The sequence below is a fragment of the Coturnix japonica genome, chromosome 1 (assembly GCF_001577835.2).
Source record: "Coturnix japonica isolate 7356 chromosome 1, Coturnix japonica 2.1, whole genome shotgun sequence".
Classification (NCBI taxonomy): Eukaryota; Metazoa; Chordata; class Aves; order Galliformes; family Phasianidae; genus Coturnix; species Coturnix japonica.
The window spans coordinates 76783738-76794479 of record NC_029516.1 but is presented as its reverse complement, the minus strand read 5'-3'; the positions used below and the strand labels follow the sequence as shown (position 1 = coordinate 76794479).

Here is a 10742-nt window from a genome sequence, read left to right as displayed (position 1 = left end):
GTTTCATCTCAGTTTGAAAGGAGCCTGAGAAAGCTATGTCAGCATTCTTTTCTAGATGTTTTGTGAATGAGGAGGTGAAAAGAGGAAAGAAAAAAAGCACAAGAAGGATTTTCAGTATCTGCCAACTTCCCTTAAAATCCTCTGCCTTGCCTGCTGGCCAGCCCAGCCTCTTGACGTTCCCCACTTAAGGGAAAGCCATACCTCATGAGATTCTGCAATCTAGGCAGCCATAAATTCATTTAGCTAATGCACAGCCACTGACTACTGACTGGGAGGCAAACGTCCAAACACCACAAGTGAATGGCATTAGTGAAGGCCACAGACAAATTTCACTGACTTTGCCAATGCACTCATCAATGCTAAGCCATGTCTCTCCCCATGTCCAAGCACAGCCACCAGCCCAAACACTCATGTGTCTCTGTTCACCATGGCCAGCTGCTGAACTTTCTCATTTGCTATCTTGAAACTTCAAGTTAAATGTGGTGACCTGTAATGATGCAATTAAAAAACATTACTATTTTACTGATAGAGAAAAGGCTTGAAAACCTTGAAAACAATAAATAAATGAAAAAATACAACTTTTAAGTAAATCTCAGCAGGTTTGAGGAGGTCTGGTTCATGATTTTTGAGTATTTCAGTTTAAGGACATTGCTCAAAACCAGAATGTCAATGTCAACGTTTCACAAATATTCATGAGAGAAATAAAAGCAAGAAATGATATATATGCTTTAGCATCAAAATTGGAAACGCTACCAGAATACTGGAGTTTAAGCAGTCATTGCAGGCAACAAAATCTATGCTAGGAATAGACTTCTTAAATAGTTCAGTGCAAAAAATCATAGAATGGCCTGGGTTGAAAAGGACCACAAAGATCATCTAGTTTCAACCCCCCTGCTATGTGCAGGGTCACCAACCACCAGACCAGGCTGCCCAGAGATACATCCAGCCTGGCTCTGACCACTTAACATTGACTCTGCCACCATACAGCATCCCCACAGTGTTCAAATAAAAGGGAAAAAACTACTTGTGACTACTGAACATCAAGAAACAAATGGTTTTGCTCTGGAAGAAAAAAAAAAAAAAAAAAAAAAAGCCTTTTTTTCACCTCTATAAATATCCATATATATATATTTTTTTCCAATCATAATCCGTAACCTCAGACTTGAAGTGATGGCTTTAATCTCCCCTCCGGTGCCAACTACAGCCTCTGCAGCCCAGGTCAGCTCTCAGCTGTTGCTTGTCAGTTCAGCTCCTCTGTCTTTGGTGAGTTTGCATCAGAGCAGCTGCAAGTGCCGTTTAATTTGGCTGCTGGTCCCCCAGAGCCCATCCACAATCCCACGGTTATGTCGGCTCTGCAGGACTGATGAGAATAGAAAGTAGTTAAGAACTTGTATTGTGACTGAAGTCAGCAGATACGGCACTGTACTGAAGTAGCAGATCTGTCGAGTAAGAACATTTTTAAATAGTGACTTCTCAAAGTGGGATTTTACTGTAAGTTATAACATACCAGTTTTGTGATCTCTCAGCCCTGAGACTGTCCCTGTAATATTAATTATGCTTTCTGAAGTGCTACCCTTCATATTTTTCTCAGTGCTAGTAGAAATACTAAGAAAAGGCCAGTACCTTCCAATAAATATAAATTTCCTCCTACTTCTGAGGTAATCTGATCCATACAGATGCATTTCAAGGTCTGTCAAAGTTACTCAGGCTCATTCTGCAGCAGCCAGGGCATCCTCTGACAGGGAGTTTATGAAGACATTTCAGGGAAGCAGGTCCAAAACCAGGTGAATTTTGTTACCTGCAGAATGGGTAATATGACAAACAACAGGGTGACACATATCAGGCACATACGCCAACAAATGAAAAACAGTAAACAACAATGGAAAAGTAGAATCCAGACACAAAAAATACCCCAAGTAAAAGTCATTGTCGCAATGCTCCTGCATTCAAACATCTGAGCCATGATCAACGTTTTAACACACGTCAGTCCCTGTGTCTGCCTGATTCAAAAGCACAGGGATGCTGCCCCAAATACACCGTAGTATCATGTAGTACAGGAAGCCCAAGCACAGAACGACTTGCTCAGAAACATGTATGAGTTAATCCCAGCTCAAACCTGGCCCCCTGCAAAGCACACAGAATGGCGCTTAATCTTTTCCAAGCAGGTTTCCTTCCCTAAGCATGTACCAGCTCACCTCAGGAGACCATCAGGTTCTGGCTAATGGAAGCATTACACGAAGCTCAAACATCACCTACCCTAAAATGCAAGTCTCTGCCGGCTTTCGTGCTGCCAGGCATTTGGGAATACCTCCTAAAACCAAGGTGATGCTCGCTGTGTTGCACTGCAGAGCAAGTGTTCCTGCATGCTGCCACAGGAATTGGAAACCCTTTCTTGCCAGCATGCCAGGGAAGGAATCAGCCAAAGCAGGAATATCTCTATAGGTGTAACAAATACAGACTAGGTAATGAGGCAGCAGCATCCTGCCCTGTCCCTGGACAGAAGGCCACCCCACACCCATAGATGGAAAAACCACCCCAGCCCATGCATAGAACCTGAAAGAGCAACTGAAAACAGAGTAGGTCTAGCAAATACCAAGATGGAATTGAAAATCCTTGTCAATCTGAAACTAGACCATAGACCTAAACTGTGTGTAGTTTTTCTTTTCCTGTTAAATATTTCCCATTACAAGAGGAGCATCAAGCTGACATTTGAAATACACCATTTGACTGGAACTACACCACGAGTAAATGCTGCAAAGTGACTGCCTCACTGCACACAGCTGACAGTAATTATTTATAGGACTGCTCCTCCTTTGATAGGCACACATTATAGATGGCTGAATAACAGAAACATTTGTGAACAATTGTTTGGTGGCAGAAAAAAAGATGCTGCCAAAATTTTAACACTTAAACACAATACAATTAACCAGCTCCAAAGCCAAGCTCTTGTGAGCATGTGATTGATTTCGTAACACCCACCGAGCTCTGTGGGAGCACACACATGAGCAGTGTTTACAGGGTCAAGAGTGGATGGCATTGTGAAGGTTAAACACACAAATCACCCTCCGAGGTATGCTACCCAGGTTACAGGGAATAATTCCATCCTCATTCATTCAGCGCCAGCTATTGCTATAGCAATATGCAGGGAGGGCTGAATGGAGGCCTGAACCAGCATGTGTTTGTGCAGCCATATAGACACAGCACAGAGTACTGGGGGGATACAGGCATGATAGCACAGGGATTTGCAGGCTGAATCACACCTTTACCTCCAGAAACTGGAGGAAAAAAAAACTAGTCAGAAAAAAAAGCAAACATTAATGGCAACAGTTCTGTCCTGAAATTTAAAACAAAACAAAACAAAACAAAACCAAAACAAACAAACAAAAATCCACCCAGAATTTGGTTTGCAGAGGGCAGGAGACAGAGAAATTACCCTTCATTATGAAGAATATTCTTTATGAGGGCCTTAGGAGTGAAGGAGGAAAAACCCTACTTCATGGAAAGTAGCACTGCAAAAACAATACGATGACAATATAGTGACCCAAACTCTGAAGTCATTAGCCTCAATCAAATAGGGACATCAACACGTAGCCCATGCTTGGCTCAAAGTGCAATATCTCACATGCAAGCATTTCTCCTGCCAATACTCATTTTACCTTGGGGTCCTTGCCTGAGCCATGAGACAGCTGTGCCCATGACTGCCCATGCACCACGCTGATCCAGTCTCCAACCTGGGCAATTGCTATCCTAGCCTGCTTATCACCTCTCCATGTAAAGCATCTCTCTCAGACTCCATCATCCCTGAATCTGGCAGTCACTACTACTCCCACATGAATGCTCACCGACAGCTGACAGCACACAGCATGAAAGAGCAACAGGTGAGACATATCCCCAGATCCTCACTGCAAATTCTTCAGTATAGCTATGGTTGCTTCTAATCCAGTCCATGAATAGGGTAAGGGACAACAGCTTTAAAGTAAAAGAGGTGAGGTTTAGACTAGACATTAGATAGATATTCTTTACTATGAGGCATCAGAACAGGCTGTCCAAAGAAGCTGTGGATGACTCACTCATGGAAGGACAGGTTGGATGGGGCTTTGGGCAATAGGTCTAGCAGGAGGTAGTGAGCTAGCCCCTGCCCATAAGAGAACAAGTTGGAATCAGATGGCTCTTAAGGTCTTTTCCAACTCAAACCATGCTGTGATTCTGTGAATGATGCCCAGTGGCCAAATAGCTGGGACTACTTCACCTAACCGTACTGTTTTCCCTTTCCACTAACGATTGTCCTCTGCTTGCTTTCTTCATCTGTTTCTAAGCCACACAGTTTGCAGACGGTAGAAATTAAAAAAAATATATAAAAAATGTCCCAAATTAAATAAATTAAATGAAAAATAAATTCAGTGGAGTAACTGATGTAGTAAAAAAAATAGTCATTGGCTCTCATATTTTCCAGAGTGGCCCTAGCAGCATACAATAAAGAAATGCAAATCAAATATTCTTGCAAATAAGATCATTTTCAGAAAATTAATGCAAACAGTTCTGAGGAAAAAAACAAAAAACAAAAAACATCTCTAACCATTTCTACTTTATGTTTTGAATAGGGGAAAATGAGTAAACACAGCTGTCTGTCTATAGGGAGAAATGGAGAAATAAGGAAAGAGTCGGAACCATAAATTGTCCAAATTCAGGACAGAACCTTCAGCTGGGCTTGTAATCGATTTTAGCATTTTGGAACAGCAGATATAAAAGATACTTCTTTCCCACAATAGGTTTTTGGTGTTTCTGATCTATATTGGCATGATGATCTTTAAACGTAAGTGCTTTCTGACAATGCCTCATACGACAACACTTGTCCCAGGGTTTTGCTCTCATTCTGCTTACATAAGAAAAATGACAAGTGCAGATTATAACGTGAGTCCCACCAGTTCAGCCAAGCAAAGTTCATGCAGTAATGCCCCTGCTGAGGATAGTTATGCTATGCCACCCTCCAGGGAGTGACTGCAGGGCCAGACGTGCTCCTGTTGATTTCAAGTGGAAAAGCTCCAGCTGCCTCCAGCACATTTGAACAGTCAGACCTAGGAAAATGTTCAGTACAAATAACCTCAGCCACCCCAAGTCCAGCTCCAATTCAGTATTGACTAAGGCTAACAAGAAGAAACCATTAAGTTTCTTTCCACCTTCTTGAGCCTTGACTTGGAAAGCTCTTCCTAGGTTTTCAACAAGAACACATAACAATCAGCCATGTACAACCAACGAGCTTATGGTATTAATGCTGAAATTGCAGAAGCACCAGCATCAACAACTTTCTGTACTGCTGACAGAAGATGGGGGTAGGATCTTCATCACTGTGAAGAGACATTCCCAGCTGACTCACACCAATGTGATCTGCCTCAGGGTGAGATGAGCACCATAAGCTGGACCAATTCTTCACCTGTGCATCAGTGTAGAGGGCTTCTGGTAACGAAGCCATAGGTACACACTGCCATAGTGACTGAGGGGCAGTGTGTACCTAAAGCTTGGGTGCTTTCCCAAATACAGCCCAAAATGGTCTTCATCTTCCCAAAAAGGACCTTCAGCTTTCCACTTCCATCAAATAAAAGAGACATGCCAGACAAGAAGAAAACGAAATAAACAGCTACATAACAGCATGAAGATGGAGAAGGCCAATTTTGAGGGAGGAAATGCATTACTTATTGGTGGTAAATGGACAGGTGGATGAGATAAACTTAAAAGTCTTTTCCAACCTTAATGATTATATGATTCTATGATCATTGCCTGTCCCACCATTGCCCCTAGGCTAGTGAGCAGTTGGTGCTCACATTCATTGGCATCATCTACCCAAATAATCATGATGGAACCAATCAGCATAGACACAGAGGGCGCTGGGGGATGTTGTGCGGTGAGTACTTAACACTGGAGTCACTATGGGTCCCTTCAATGGACAGCAATGCTATGGAGGTCTTAATGATATGCTGAGGAATCCATAAATACTGGAGTGCTGATGGGTGTTCAGAAACCCCAGGCATTCAGCCGGGTCCTTACCAGACCTACAGGAGAAAATAGGCAAAAGCTATTGCAGTTCAGAGCTGTTGCTAAAGGCTTCTGTAAATGCAGAAACGTACAGAGCGATTGTTGCAGGATCCCTGAGTGTTGCCATGCCAAATGCCAAATCTTTCATTTCAGAGAAATTTCCAGCTGCCTCACTTGAATTGTTTCCTGCCACTGAGGCAAAGCTGTCGCCTGCCAAAAATAAATAAATAAATAAATGAAAATAAAAGCCAAATAAAATCCGCTGCCTCTCATTAGATCAAAGGTTGGCAGTGGAGATAAACCACCGCACAAACATGCAGCAGAGCAATTGAGTACAGAGTCATTTGTCACTTTTAATAATACTACAGTTGTAAAATGATGATAATGGAAATCAAGTTACCCTAATGGTAATAAAATATTTGTAAACTAAACTTGTTCATTTTGACTATAAAAGAGACATTGAAATAATTTAACTGCAGAGAATAAAATTGAAATGGGTCTGTAATTACATAGATTTTCAGCATCTTCTGCTTTATGAAAAGAACTAATGGCTGATGACTCCCACATTTCCAGCACCTTACTCTGAAAACAAAAGATCAGAAATATGTACCAGATGTACAGAAAAGGGGCCTGCAGCAACAATTCAGAAGTGATGCATACATTTCTTCCAATTTCTCTTTCTTACTAGTAGCAAGGCAAGTGTCACATCTCATTAACAGAGTGAGCCTGCATGCAGGTGAAACTTCTCAAAGCCAAGAGAAGGGAGAGAAGTATTAATGAAGTCACTGGATTCCAAGATCCTCCTCACCACTGTCAAGTTAAATATCCCTGGAGGATTTCTGGTGACTTTGGTAAATCAGCATACTAACAAAGTGCGTGTTGAAGTGGTCTGACATGGCTCACTTATCCATCACCTGACCTTCCTTCCCAAGATTGGTGAGTTCAAGGTAATGACTGCAGGAAGTTTAGCAGCTTTCTTTAATTGCTCAGATTTCTTTGAATTCTGTTTTGACCCATTTTCTAATGATTTTCCTGGAACACTTCACATTAAACAAGTTCTAGAGCTGTCAGCTGAAAAGCATGGCAGTCCCAAAGGAAAAACTGCAGGGAGCTGAAAAGTGCCTTGGTAGCCTGACTCATCCTTGGATTCTTCCTGCTGCTGTTTAAGATTTCATATTAATTTAAATTAGAGCCATGTGAGATTTTCCACAGCACCTAGATTCTAGGAAAGTCATATCTCTGAGACTACATCTCTCTGATTTCAGAGTAAACCACTTCATTTTGTCCATGCCTTGTACCCAAGTTGGATCTAAATTGAGCCAAATCAATCAGGGCTGGTACTTCAGCTCAGGCATGTTGCTCCTTCACACCCATGCGTGTTTTGAAACTGGATGACCTGGCCACCTGCACATGAGATTTCTCACAAAGTATTGTATTTCTCTGAATTTGTCTGCAGGGAGTTGCTTGTCATGTATCAGAAACTCATAGAGAAAATCTGGACCCTGGGGAAAACTGAAAGAAGCCAGCCCATAAGGGGCTGCCAAAAATCTTGCCAGCAACATTTTTGTTGCTGCATTTTCAAATGTTCATCCTATTATTATTATTACTAAAAGAGCTGTGATTAGCACTGTACTGTCAATGCTCCTGACACAGAGGAAGGAACCCGGAGGAGCAGATCCTGAGGACTCCAGGGAACTCCACAATATCTGGTGGCCCAACACATTCTTTGAGGGAAAACTAAAAACCAAACTACCAATTACTGTCCTAAATTGCTGATGTTAGTACAGAGGGAGCCAACAAGATGGGTTTGTGCATGGCTGAGCCTGAATGCCAAGCTTTGTGGCTGCCAGCACTGGAGCAGGTTGCTGGAGCTGGGCCACATGATCACTCTGCCTGTGTTCTCACTGGGCATCCGGAGACAAGGACGCTCACAAGGCGGAAAGGAGTCTGCTTCAGAATGAATGGGTTTGTGGACTTCAGTTGAATTCAATGGTTCCACACAACATTTCCTGACCTCTCTGGCAAAAACCTCCTAAATGCATTGCCATCCACACCTCTCCATTCAGCAATGACCTGCCTTCTGTCCATCTCTACTTCAACTCTCCTCTCTTGTAAAGGGAAATTATAACAACATAGTCCTCCCTTTTAGCTCTGTTTGGGGAATGGACCATGCTGTAAATGCAGAGAGTAACTTGCACAAGCCAGAGTGAGCCGAGCAGTTCTCATTAGCTTCTACCAAATAACATATTTATGAAAGCAAGCTCCAGCAGTGGAAGCTGCCTGCCCAATCTCAGAATGCATGGAAAAGGTTTTAGGAAGCTTTGCCCACTTGGAGACACTCCAGGAAAAGTCAGCCCAAGTGTCAGTTTCCTAAGTGCTGAACTGGAATGGAAAATAATGGGGGACAAATCTCTGTTGTCTGGCTTCTCTTGATGCCAGCTAAAGACCAGCTAGGCTTATTGACTCTGGCTGCAGACTACTGCCATAGACCATCCTGGGTGACTTCACGGTGGTTCACAGCACTCTGGGGAACCTTCTTTGCTGTGGCAAGGTATGAACAGAGACATCTGGGGTTCAGACAGGGCCAGCTTAGATGTCTCTTGCCCCGGTGATAGACATATTCATGGAAGAAGCTCTTGGATGCCTCAGTGGTACACCATACTTGGAAAGTGTGCTGTTCTCTGCAGACACAAACACCCCACCATCAAGCTGCCAGCTGCAAGACATAGGACACAGGAAACAACCATATTATCTGATTCAGATAAACATTATTTTTCCAGTTACAACTGGCTGGCTGTATCCTCTCTTAAAACATCAATACACAGCAAAAAAAATAAAATGTAACTGTAGGTATCTGGGATTTTGAGTGAGGGGGAAGGTGTTATTTATTTTTCCTATGAAAGTGAAGAAAATCATAATCTCTGGAGTGAAAACCCTAATATGCAATCTCAACCAACTCATAATCCAGATTCACCTCATTAAATGAAATCCTTCGTTCAATTTTGTTTCATTTTTCATCCTAGCAAAACAAAACAAAAAAACACCATGTTCTGGAATAAAACCTAAATGAATTTTCAGGATAATCGCAGATGCATAATCCATGCAATCAATCATATCCAAATCTAACATGCAATTAATCGCTCACAACTACCAATGAAATTTCATACCTTGTTTCATTTCCTTGTGCAAAACCTGTTATTTATTCATGCCCTTGAAGATTCTAAATGAAGTGGTAACACTAATTTGTCCCAAGTCATGTCAGAGAAAATTTGGTCAATAATACACTAAACATCAATTTCAGCCTCTGACAAACAATACATGAACACAAGTCTCTGAGACTCGTTAAATATACCCGGGTGCCAACAGAAGTACTCAGTTCTGACCACTCACTGTAACTTGAGGAACGTGCTCTAGACTATGACTCTGACACAAAATAAAAAGAAACTGCTGTCACTAGTAATAGGAGATCAAAATACCTGTTTTTGTCATGGGACTGGCTGAAGCAATGAGGCTCAGATGGGTAAATGTGGGCTTTTCAGTCCCAGCTCTTCACAAGGCACATGGTGCAGCCAGGGCCACCTTCAGTCAGTGGAAAAAGACTCAGCAATTACAGAGTCATTGGCTCAGTTCAAAGTTTCTCAGTGCTGATCCTGGAAGTCCACTGAATGAGAACATGCCAGAGAACTGTCTGGAATACGTCAATAAATAAAACATACGTGGTCCAAACACTAAAATATAGGCCAAGAGATTAATTTTGAAGAATATATTTTTTAGAAAGATATTCATGCTCTTATATACACGTGTATATAAAAATCTACAAAGTCTACAAACACACCTCAAGCCTGCTGTCAGTATCTTAGGATGAATTACTGCTGTGACATATGGTTTGTTTTCCTCTTTTAAGGAACCAAGAGAGCCTATATTCACTGTTTATCAGATTGCCTATTTCCCATGCTTAAAATAACATATATGTAAAAGAGCAGACTGAATGAGTGCTTCACAGGGCTTTGTTCACAGCTGTAACCTAAATGAATTTTACACGAGTAGAACCATTTACTGCATATTTAACTTTGCAAGTGCTTTGGAAGACGTCCTGTAACACTGACTTTGCTTTTCTCTGCTTGGTTGCTCTCAGACTGCCTTGAGCTGTTTGCATCTGCACAGTTACAGAAAGATGCGGTCTTTTGGGTTTGTGGCCATCAAACAGTGCATGACCACAGGACACTTCTCAGGTTGCAAAGCCTCTCCCCCCAGCACAGCACTGCCAACACAAGTAAGGTTTGCTCAGAGCTGGCACAAAACACTCAGGGTCTGGCAGTGATGTGAGGTGCTGGAGCACTCTCATCACTACATTTAAATCATCAAGAAGCATTGCCTGACAAGTAGAAAGCTAACCTGGACTTAGAGATTTTGCATTTTCCTTCTCTGCAGACTGGACACTCAGACTTATCACATCTCTGCCTGTGTTGCCCCGGGGCTGCCTGTGTTTAAATTACACTCCTTGTAACCATGGTGAAGCGTGTGGTTCCATTCCTTATGAATAAAGCCCTTCCTGAGCATCTTATAACATGGCTGCCCATGAGCAAAAACTTATTCTTTGACCTCTTTTTCCTCCCTCTGCTCCCAGCTCTGATGCATCAGAGCCACGTGGGAAGGGGGGGGGGGGAGGGGAAGGCAACCAACAGAATTGCTGGCAGGATCAGGAGGAGTGA

At 42.3% G+C, this 10742-nt stretch overlaps 1 long non-coding RNA gene across 1 annotated transcript; it reads right to left on the bottom strand.

Moving 5' to 3' along the window:
• Window positions 1-1108: 1108 nt before the first annotated feature.
• Window positions 1109-10517, bottom strand: LOC107321022. The gene is made up of 3 exons (XR_001558430.2): window positions 10426-10517; window positions 1624-1798; window positions 1109-1360 (listed from the first exon to the last, which is right to left on the bottom strand). It is a non-coding gene; the product is annotated as an uncharacterized LOC107321022 (long non-coding RNA).
• Window positions 10518-10742: the final 225 nt, after the last annotated feature.